General features: G+C 51.2%; 1 pseudogene; it reads left to right on the top strand.

The window, feature by feature from the left end:
• The first annotated feature begins 401 nt into the window (after positions 1–401).
• Positions 402–3,404, top strand: LOC119288615 (annotated as a pseudogene).
• The last annotated feature ends 6,484 nt before the right edge of the window (positions 3,405–9,888 follow it).

Here is a 9,888-nt window from a genome sequence, read left to right on the forward strand (position 1 = left end):
ATCACCAACTCGTTTTTTTTATAAAAGTAGAGAGATGCTAGATGGGTCTTAAACTCTTAATCCCATAAAACAGAAAAATATGTCTCGAACATAACTTACAAGGAATCTGGTAAAGATGCCCGACTTGTTATTATCTGATCTTTACATTTTCTTTTGCGGGTAATTATCTGATTTTACATGAATTAACTGGGAGTTCTTACTCTCTCTTCCGGTCACTAATTTTCTTATATAAACTTACTAATATAAAATAGAAATATGTTGCCTTGCGTCAAGAAAAACAAGTGCCTTGCACATAGAAGAAGACCGAACTCTCTGCCAACTCCTCGACCTAGCAGTATATAAACAGGCCTGTGAGGCGGAGAGGAAGCTGTGAGTCCGGCCGCCCTGTATCCACGAGAGACATGACGCCCACCATAGCCACTGCTCTGGTGCTCGCACTGACCCTTGCACACCATGCCTCCCTTGCCTCCGCCGCCGGCCACAGGGTCATCATCGTCGGCGCCGGCATGTCCGGTACATTTGCACACACCACCACTCACATGATTAACTAGCTCTAGCTAGCCAGCGCACGTAACCTTACACGTTGTGCGTGTGGTTGCAGGGATCTCGGCGGGGAAGCGGCTGTCGGAGGCCGGGATAACGGACCTGCTGATCCTGGAGGCGACGGACCACGTCGGCGGGAGGATGCGCAAGCGGAATTTCGGGGGCGTCAACGTGGAGATGGGCGCCAACTGGGTGGAGGGCGTCAACGGCGGCAAGATGAACCCCATCTGGCCCCTCGTCAACTCCACGCTCAAGCTCAGGAACTTCCGCTCCGACTTCGACGGCCTCGCCGAGAACGTCTACAAGGAGCGGTACGTAGTACGTCAGATCAGCCGAATGAATTACCACGAAAACGCGCGCGCTAACCGACGATCTATCCATGCCTGCATGGGAAATAACGTATCGGTAACATATGCTTGTTGGATGCTAGCTTTATGAAGGAAAAGAAACAGAACTGAACGGCACTAGCTAGTACTCCCTCCGTTTCTTTTTACTCTGCATATAAAGATTTGGTCAAAGTCAAACTACACAAAGTTTGATCAAATTTATATAAAAAAATATGAACATCTACAATACTAAAACTATAGAGTATGAAAATACGTTTCATGGTGCATCTGATAATATTGATTTCATATTGTGAATGTTTATATTTTTAATATAAAGTTAGTCAAACTCTACATAGCTTGATTTTGACCAAACCTTATATGCGGACTAAAAAGAAACGGAGAGAGTAGCTAATTAATTAGTCTGAAAGGTCCCTTTTAACCTCGAAAACGGGGGATGAAATTAGTGCTCTCTCAAGGTTTAAGTTTCACGCACCATGTTTCTTAAAAAAAATTGAACTTCAAAACGAACCAGGCCAATTTGTTTGAGTAATTTGCAGACATTTCCAAGTATAACAATGGATGGAGTCTCAATTAAATTGGTAGCAGCGAAAATGGTAGGAGCTGAGCTGATTCAAATACCACGTCTACAAAAAGAGCGGTTGATTCAAATACCACTTGGTTTGAATCTAATTAGTTTTTCCTCAAGATTCTACTACCGGCACACACACTTGAAAGTTTTAAGTTGCGAAAAAAATGGAGGTGACAAAAGCTGTGATGTTTTTTTATTTTCATGTCAGAAATGTTGTGATGTTGGTACGTATGTGTAAACTTCACAGGGGCGGCGTCTACGACAGAGCGTACGTGCAGAAGAGACTCCATCGGTCGAACGAGGTGGAAGAGGGCGGCGCGAAGCTCTCCGCCAAGCTGCGCCCCAGCGGCCAGGACGACATGTCCATCCTCACCATGCAACGCCTCAACAACCAGTACGTCTCCATGAGTTTTGAGCCTGCGAGAGAAGGCCGAGAACTGGCTTGTTTCAGTTAGTCTACTACTGAACTTTCATAGTCTCGGACGTGTTTGCATATCAGCTTGCCCAACGGGCCGGCGTCGCCGGTGGACATGATCCTGGACTACTTCAAGCACGACTACGAGTTCGCGGAGCCGCCGCGGGTGACCAGCCTGCAGAACGTGGTCCCTCTCGCCACCTTCAGGGACTACGTGTACTTCGTCGCCGACCGGCGCGGCTATGAGGCCATCGTGCACCACCTCGCCGGACAGTACCTCGAGGCCGACAAGTCCGGCAACATCGTCGACCCCCGCCTCCAGCTCAACAAGGCACGAATATATAGCCAACGTCCAACGAACCTGCATTGCATCTCCCCTTCAGTTATTACTTATTAGGCATTGATGAGATAATCCATTGTTTGTAGGTGGTGAGAGAGATCTCCCACTCCGGGAGCGGCGTCGCCGTCAAGACGGAGGACGACAAGGTGTACAAGGCAGACTACGTCATGGTCTCTACCAGCGTGGGGGTCCTGCAATCCGATCTCATACAGTTTAAGCCACGGCTTCCTGTCAGTCTCTGTCCTGCTTATACATGCTTCTTGACTGATGATCTGTTGGTTGGTGCTGAGCCGAATTCTGAGCTTCTCGTTCTTGATGTATCAGGCGTGGAAGATCCTCTCGATCTACCAGTTCGACATGGCTGTGTACACCAAGATCTTCGTCAAGTTCCCCCGGAAGTTCTGGCCTGAAGGGAAAGGGAGGGAGTTCTTCCTCTACGCGAGCAGCAGGAGAGGCTACTACGGGGTGTGGAGGTAATCACAATCTACAAACGATATTGATGTCCAGTTTAACTTTGCAACTTAAAACTTCATCGGTGATCTTGAATTGTTGTCTGTTCAGGAGCTTGAGGCGCAGTACCCAGGCGCCAACGTTCTCCTGGTGACCGTCACCGACGAGGAGTCGAGGCGGACCGAGCAGCAGCCCGACAACCAGACCAAGGCGGAGATCGTGGAGTCCTCGGCGAGGACGTCCCCGACGCGACGGACATACTCGTGCCGCGGTGGTGGTCCGACAGGTTCTACAGGGGCACCTTCTCCAACTGGCCCATCGGCGTCAACCGCTACGAATACGACCAGCTCAGGGTGCGTGGTACCCCAAACCTGTCGATCGGCATTCCAAAAAATTCTCATTTGACACTTTTGTGATTGCAACTTTTGTTGTTTTCCCCCTGTGTTACATAGGCACCGGTCGGGAGGGTTTACTTCAGTGGGGAGCACACCAGCGAGCACTACAACGGTTATGTCCATGGAGCTTATCTTTCAGGTATATATGACGACGTCTTATGCCTAATGTTGAGTTCCAGATGACTTACTTGGCACCGTGGCCATAGAACATTTTTATGCTATTGCTATTTTTGTGCTTATGTGTACTAGTTGCTTCTTTTTGTCAGGTATTGACTCTGCGGATATTCTGATCAAGTGTGCTCATAAGAGAATGTGCAAACACCACATCCCGGGCAAGTTTGAGTAGAGATTTAAGAGGTAATAACTTCTGCATAAACTGGTATCATGTTACGCGATGGCAAATCCTGGACACCCAATCGATCATTATGCTGTTTTTATTTCTCACATTCTTTGGGCCGTCCATGACGGAAAAAACCGTGGTAGAAGCGAGGGGGGGGGGATTTCGGGGAGTTCCCGGTTACGGTGGGAGGTCGGGGGCCGAGCGATGCGCGTTTCTCTCGTACACGTACGCGCGTGTGTGCGAGGTGTTGGCTCTAACCGAACCCGGGCGAGGCGTTGGGCTCTAACGGAACCCGAGCGATTGCACTGCAGGCTACGCGTTACTGAACCCGAGCGATCGATCGATGGCTGTTAACTGAACCCGATCGAGCGATTCCTTCGCTATTGCTGCTAACTGAAGCCGATCGATGCTGCCTCTCGGATGAACAGTGAGCGTTGCCGGGGGCGTGGATGAACAGTGAGTGGTGGCATTGCCTCTGGATGAACAGGACCCCGTGGTGTGGTGGAGGGCTGGATGAATAGTAGACGGTGAGGGGGGTGCCCGTGGAGGGGTGGTTGAACAGGACCCCGTGGTGTGGAGGGATGGATGAACAGTAGACGGTGGAGGGGTGCCCGTGGAGGGGTGGTTGAACAGTAGCCGGCGGAGTAGCGCGCGGTGGAGGCTAGATGAACAGGAGCCCGTGGAGGCCGAGGAGGTCGACGGTAGCCCGTGGAGGCTGGAGGAGGTCGACGGTGGAGATGAACAGTATCCCGTGGAGTCCTGTTTTGCGGTACGCCACACCCCTCCTGATGAACAGGACCCTCGTTTCGACCGTAGGAGGTCCGTTTCGTCCGTTTTGCGGTACGCCACACCCCTCCCGATCAACAGGACCCCGTTTCGACCGTAGGAGGTCCGTTTCATCTGTTTTGCGGTATGTCACACCCCTCCCGATCAACAGGACCCTCGTTTCGACCGTAGGAGGTCCGTTTCCTCCGTTTTGCGGTACACCAGACCACTCCCGATCAACAGGACCCTGCTCCGAACGTAGAAGGTCCGTTTCCTTCGTTGTGCGGTACGCCAGGCCTCGTTTCCATCGCCTGTTCCGTCCAAGCCCTCCCGATGAACACGACCACGCATTCCGTTCCGACCCAGCCGGTTGGCTCCTACGCGTTCCGTTGCCTCCTGATGAACACGACGTATTCCGTTGCCTCCCCATGAACACGACGCGTTCCGTTGCCTCTCCATGAACACGACGACGATGCTGTTTCTCCGTTCCGACCCAGCCATGTACACGAGCCCTGGCCGTACGTATGCGCGAGTAGGCGTTCGAGACCCCGCCCGTATGTACACATACGTGGCCATATTTTCTTTCTTGCACCCTGGCCGCTGTACGTACGTGCACATGCTACGTGCGCGCCTCTACTACGACACGTGCGCGCCTCTACATCCACCAGTATATATGTACGTACACGTTCACGACCAGAACGACAACGCTACGTACGCTTCGACCAGGTGGGTCCCGACTGTCAGGCACTTCCTTGCCTGCGAAGATGTAGCTGGTGGGTCCCAGCAGTCAAGGGGGCGAATTGTTTTTTTTTTGCCCGGACGCACTTCCTTGCGTGCGAAGATGTAGCTGACGGGTCCCAGCAGTCAGGGGGAAACATTTTTTTCGCGAAATACAGTGGCCCGTCCGGTGGGTCCCAACTGTCAGGTGGAGGAATCATTATTTTCCACGTAATAAGGAGGCACTTCCTTGCTGCGGACGTGGACCCAGCTGTCAGCCTCTCCACGTACAGTCCACGTCCAATGGAAGTCGTTCCTGGACCACGTTGACCACGCCGCACCGAGAGCACCAGGGCGGTGGACAACGACGAGGCCTAGGAAGGGGACGACAGGGAGCTGGGGAAGATGCGACAGTGGAAGCCCGCGCGGAGAGGAGTACGAGGGTTCACTGGTTCGGCTGCGGTGTGAGGCTGCCGTCGCCACAGGGTCTGGCCAGCGGTGGGAATAGTAGGGGGCGGTGATGCCTCCGTGGCAGCACAGCCGGCCACGGGAGGCAGGAGCATGCGGCACGACCGGCGCTGCTTTGAGCGGCTAGAGCAAGAAGATCAGAGGTTGAAGAAGCACTACGACCGTTGGATGGACATCGTATGGTCACTGGAGCTAGAATCGTTCATATTGACTAAAGTTGACAAAGGCCCCCGTCCCAGTCAACTTAGTAGGCCCACAAGTCACCCTCCCACCATGGTGGGTCCCAGCTAGCAGGGGGTATTCATTTTTTTTTGTAATAAGGAGGCACTTCTGGTGGGTCCGAGCTGACAGCGGGGGGAACATTTTTTTCGCGAAATACGCTGGCCCGTCCGGTTGGTCCCAACAGTCAGGGAGAAACATTTTTTTTCACGAAATAAGGTGGCCCATCCGGTGGGTCCCTGCTGTCAGGTGGAGGAATAATTATTTTGCGCGTAATAAGGAGGCACTTCCTTGCGGCCGCCTGGACCCAGCTGTCAGCCTCTCCACGTACAGTATTTTTCCGATGAAAGTCGGTCGTTGACCACATTGACCATGCCGCGCGGAGAGCACCAGGGTGGTGTTCTGGATGACGGCGAAGCCTGGGAAGGGGACGACGCGAAGCCGGGGAAGACGCAGCAGTGGAAGCCCGCGCGGAGAGAAGTACGAGGGTTCACTGGTTCGGCTGCGGTGTGAGGCTGCCATCGCCGCAGAATAACAGGGGGTGTGGGTGAGTAGAGGGATGGTCTGGCTAGCGGCGGGAGTATTATGGGGCGGTGAGGTCTCCGCGGCATCACAGCCGGCCACGGGAGGCAGGAGCACGCGACATGACCAGCGCTGCTTTGGGCGGCTGGAGCAAGAAGACCAGAGGTTGAAGAAGCACTACGGCCGTTGGATGGACATCGTACGATCACTGCAGCTAGAATCGTTTATATTGACTAAGTTGAGAAAGCCCTTGGTACGCGTCAACTTAGTAGGCCCACAGCTCGGATTTGGCAGAGAACATATAGCCCATTTGCGATTTGTAAGAATGTACATCCCATTTTTTAATTCTAATGAAATTTACTACAACCCATTTACAGTTTGTTAAAAGTACAGCCCAACTTTTAGCTAGGAAAACGATTAATAATTTCAAACAACTGCTCAAAACAGAATTCAAAAAAAATTCCCACATTTTGATGGGATCCGAAATATTTGTATCTGAAATTTCTAGTCAGGTTAAATATAATTTCAAAATAAAGTTATATTACATTAAAATCCAACGAAATATTGCGCGCGCAACAAGTAATGAAATTAAAATTTTCAAATTCTAAAAATAATATATTGTTCAAACTAATTATGTGTTTGGTGCATAGTAACTGTCCAGTTATTATAATTACATCCCATTTATTATTTCTTAAAGTCCATTTTCTTGTTAAGCCTAATACATACCTCCTAGAAAAGTTTGCAGCCCAGCGGGGCGGAGAATAACAAGTTGACCTCGATATTGTGTACAACTGTCGACCCAGTTGCATTGCTGATGTTGAAAAAAAGGCTCGTGTAGTACAGTACAACCTAATATGGTTACTCAACTCACATTCAGCGACACAGAAAAGGTCCAAACAAAGCTTCTATTCAACTTTTTGAAGTCACTGAGTTCAATTAATAACTTAAAAAAAAGTTAGATTACGGTGGAACCTAATTAAAAGCTGTCACGAGCAAATAAATAATTCAACGGGTCCCACTTGTGTGCGCGCGCGCGCGTGTGTGTGTGTGAGAGAGAGAGAGAGAGAGATAGAGACCCATCGGTCGATGCTCGTAAATACATCTTTCAGCCATATGCATTGCTGATGCTCAGTAAAACTTATATAGTTGACACAATCATATAGAACATCATAGCACACTGAACTTGCATACAAAAATTTCACGCAGGCGGCACAATCAGAATGGAAGCAGTGGATCGTTACGGGAAGGGCTATGTTGAAACCAACGAAGTCGTACATAATGGTTCATCGTCTTTATCAATGACGGGGAAATATCTTGAATGTTGTGCAAAGAAAACAGACAAACAACACAATAAGTTCTGCTAGCACATTAAGTTGACGTACAACCTTTCTAAAAAAAGTTCAGGAACAGGTCACAATCAAATGTACTGGCATATCAATGCTTCACACCCATAGCTCGGATTTAACTAGTATCTGACAAGATTCAGTTGTTACCTCAAATTAGAGCACATCCAGGCAGCCAGCCCTGCCTCTTCTCCCAAAGAAGTAGTGGCCTCCGCCGCGCGATGGAGTAGGCCCTGTGCCATCCATCGTTCCAAGCAACACGGGGAAAGTCTGACGTTGACTCCTGTAATGGACATCGTCGACGGACCCTGGCACCAGCGACAGCGGCAGGACTTCGATTGATGGATTGACCACTTCTTCGACATGCACGAACACTCGATACAGGTACATCCCTAACGTGGTCCGCGGCGGCCTTGGTGGTGACGAATAGTACAACCCCGGTTCCTGCACCGGTATCTCAACACCAATCACCTTCGGTATGGTGGACAACTTCTTCATCCATGCCATAACCATCATAGCCCAGATGTCTGGAGGAACAAACATACTTACGAGCTCACCTCCATGGTCGTTGATAAGCTCGTTCATGGACTCGCTGTTTCAAGCACGTCGAGGCATGCCGTGGAAGTTAAGCTTCGTTAAAAACTCAAGCTCAGAGGGCACCAAGCCCCATCCTGGGTGCCACCGATCAAAGCTCACTAGCGCGCCATTGTAGAACAAACACCAGGAAGATTCGAACACACGACTGCAGTCAAAAGTTGTCCGGAACCTGACGAAGAAATCAGCCGGTGGCAGACAGACTTCGACGAGCAAATCACTTATTTGGATGCCGTGCGCAATGCCAAGAGCTTTGACAAGGTCGTCCAGTGAGACGGGAGGCCGGTCGCCATTGATGGTTACCATCAGCACTTTGCCGGCAAACTGGTCGTCAAGCGTCGCCATGCCACTGTTGAGCGACAACACGCAGCGACCGAAGGCAGGACGGACCTCAGGATCTCCGGCTCGGAGATCCGCGTTGACCAGCGACATGACAGTGCGCTTGAGTACAGGGAGTACAGGAGGGGGATTTGGGGGGAACTAGAGTAGGAATCGAGATTCCAGAGGTGGGGGAGGGGCGGGAGACTGGGGATGAAAAGGTAGCATGAATTTCGAGCACGCGCCAATATGCTCTCGGCGCGCAAGTGCACGAAAACACCGGTGGCGCCCACATGTCGGCCTAAGAGTCCTTATTCTTTCTTTTTTGGAGAGCCCGACCTTTTTTCAGGATCTTTTGAGAGCACGGCCTAAGAGTCGTAATTGACCTGTTTGGCATTGCGTTACTACTCGGCCCATATTCAACGACACCTCACTGGCCCAAACAAGTGTACATCATCGAAAAGACACTGAGCTCAAATTATATAACTTGAAAAAAGGAGATATACCCTGAACACTGGAGAATGGTGATGCCCTCATTTAGCCCACCAGTAGTTCGAGACAATAAACAGTTTGAAACAACGATATATACAACATTCAAACACTGACTAGTGACTAGTACTGACATAAACAACAAGACATGATAGTTCATAAAAAGTCTTGCTACACCACCAAAACGCACCCATTTGCAGCATTCAGACTCTCGTGATCCAGACGAGAATGACATTCTAAACAGAAGCAACTATTACATAGTAAGAGTGACATAGACGAGGATGACCAAATGACAAGGAATATGCATAACAAAAGAAAGAACTACCCATCTACACGTTTATTAAAATCAGAGACATCAAAGGATTTTGTTTATTAAAATATAGTGAACCAGCAGCCCAAGTGCACCACAGTATCCATCTAAGCTTTGTTCCAACAATCGACGACAAATGAACAAATTTCACAATACCAAATTAGTTTATTTACACAGAATAGGTTTGCATCTGCTCCATCTACACAAAATTACTCCATTTACATGAACAACGTGGTGACCCGGAAGAACAAGTGCCTGGTGAACGTGAGCTCGCTCCTCATCCTCGCAACCGCCCCGGCCTCGACGTCCAGATCAATGGCGGTCCTTGCTCTTCCGGGGCGCCTCGATGACAAGCTAGAGGCTAGCGTGGCAGGAGTCGTCATTGACGGCCACGAAGGCCATGGTGCCACCGCACTGGACGCGGCCGGCCCGGACCCAGCCGCCCACGACCACACGCTCGCCGGCGAGGGCATCCGTGGCGACCTGGATTGCGCGGATGGGCGTGCAGGACGCGGCCTTCAGGGGCTACAGGTGGTCGGCGGCCATCGGGAGCTCAGCCGTCGGTGCTGCTGCTGACATCGGGGGCGACGGGGCACGGATTCCGCTGGGGGCGACGGGGCGACGGGGCACGGAGGCCGCCGGGGGGACGAGCGAGGGGGACGGGCCGGGGCCGGCGGGCGAGATGGCGGCCAGCGAGGCCGGGACCGATCGGCGAGATGGCGGCCAGCAAGGTGGGGGCCGGCCG

The sequence above is a fragment of the Triticum dicoccoides genome, chromosome 4A (genome assembly GCF_002162155.2).
Source record: "Triticum dicoccoides isolate Atlit2015 ecotype Zavitan chromosome 4A, WEW_v2.0, whole genome shotgun sequence".
NCBI lineage: Eukaryota > Viridiplantae > Streptophyta > Magnoliopsida > Poales > Poaceae > Triticum > Triticum dicoccoides.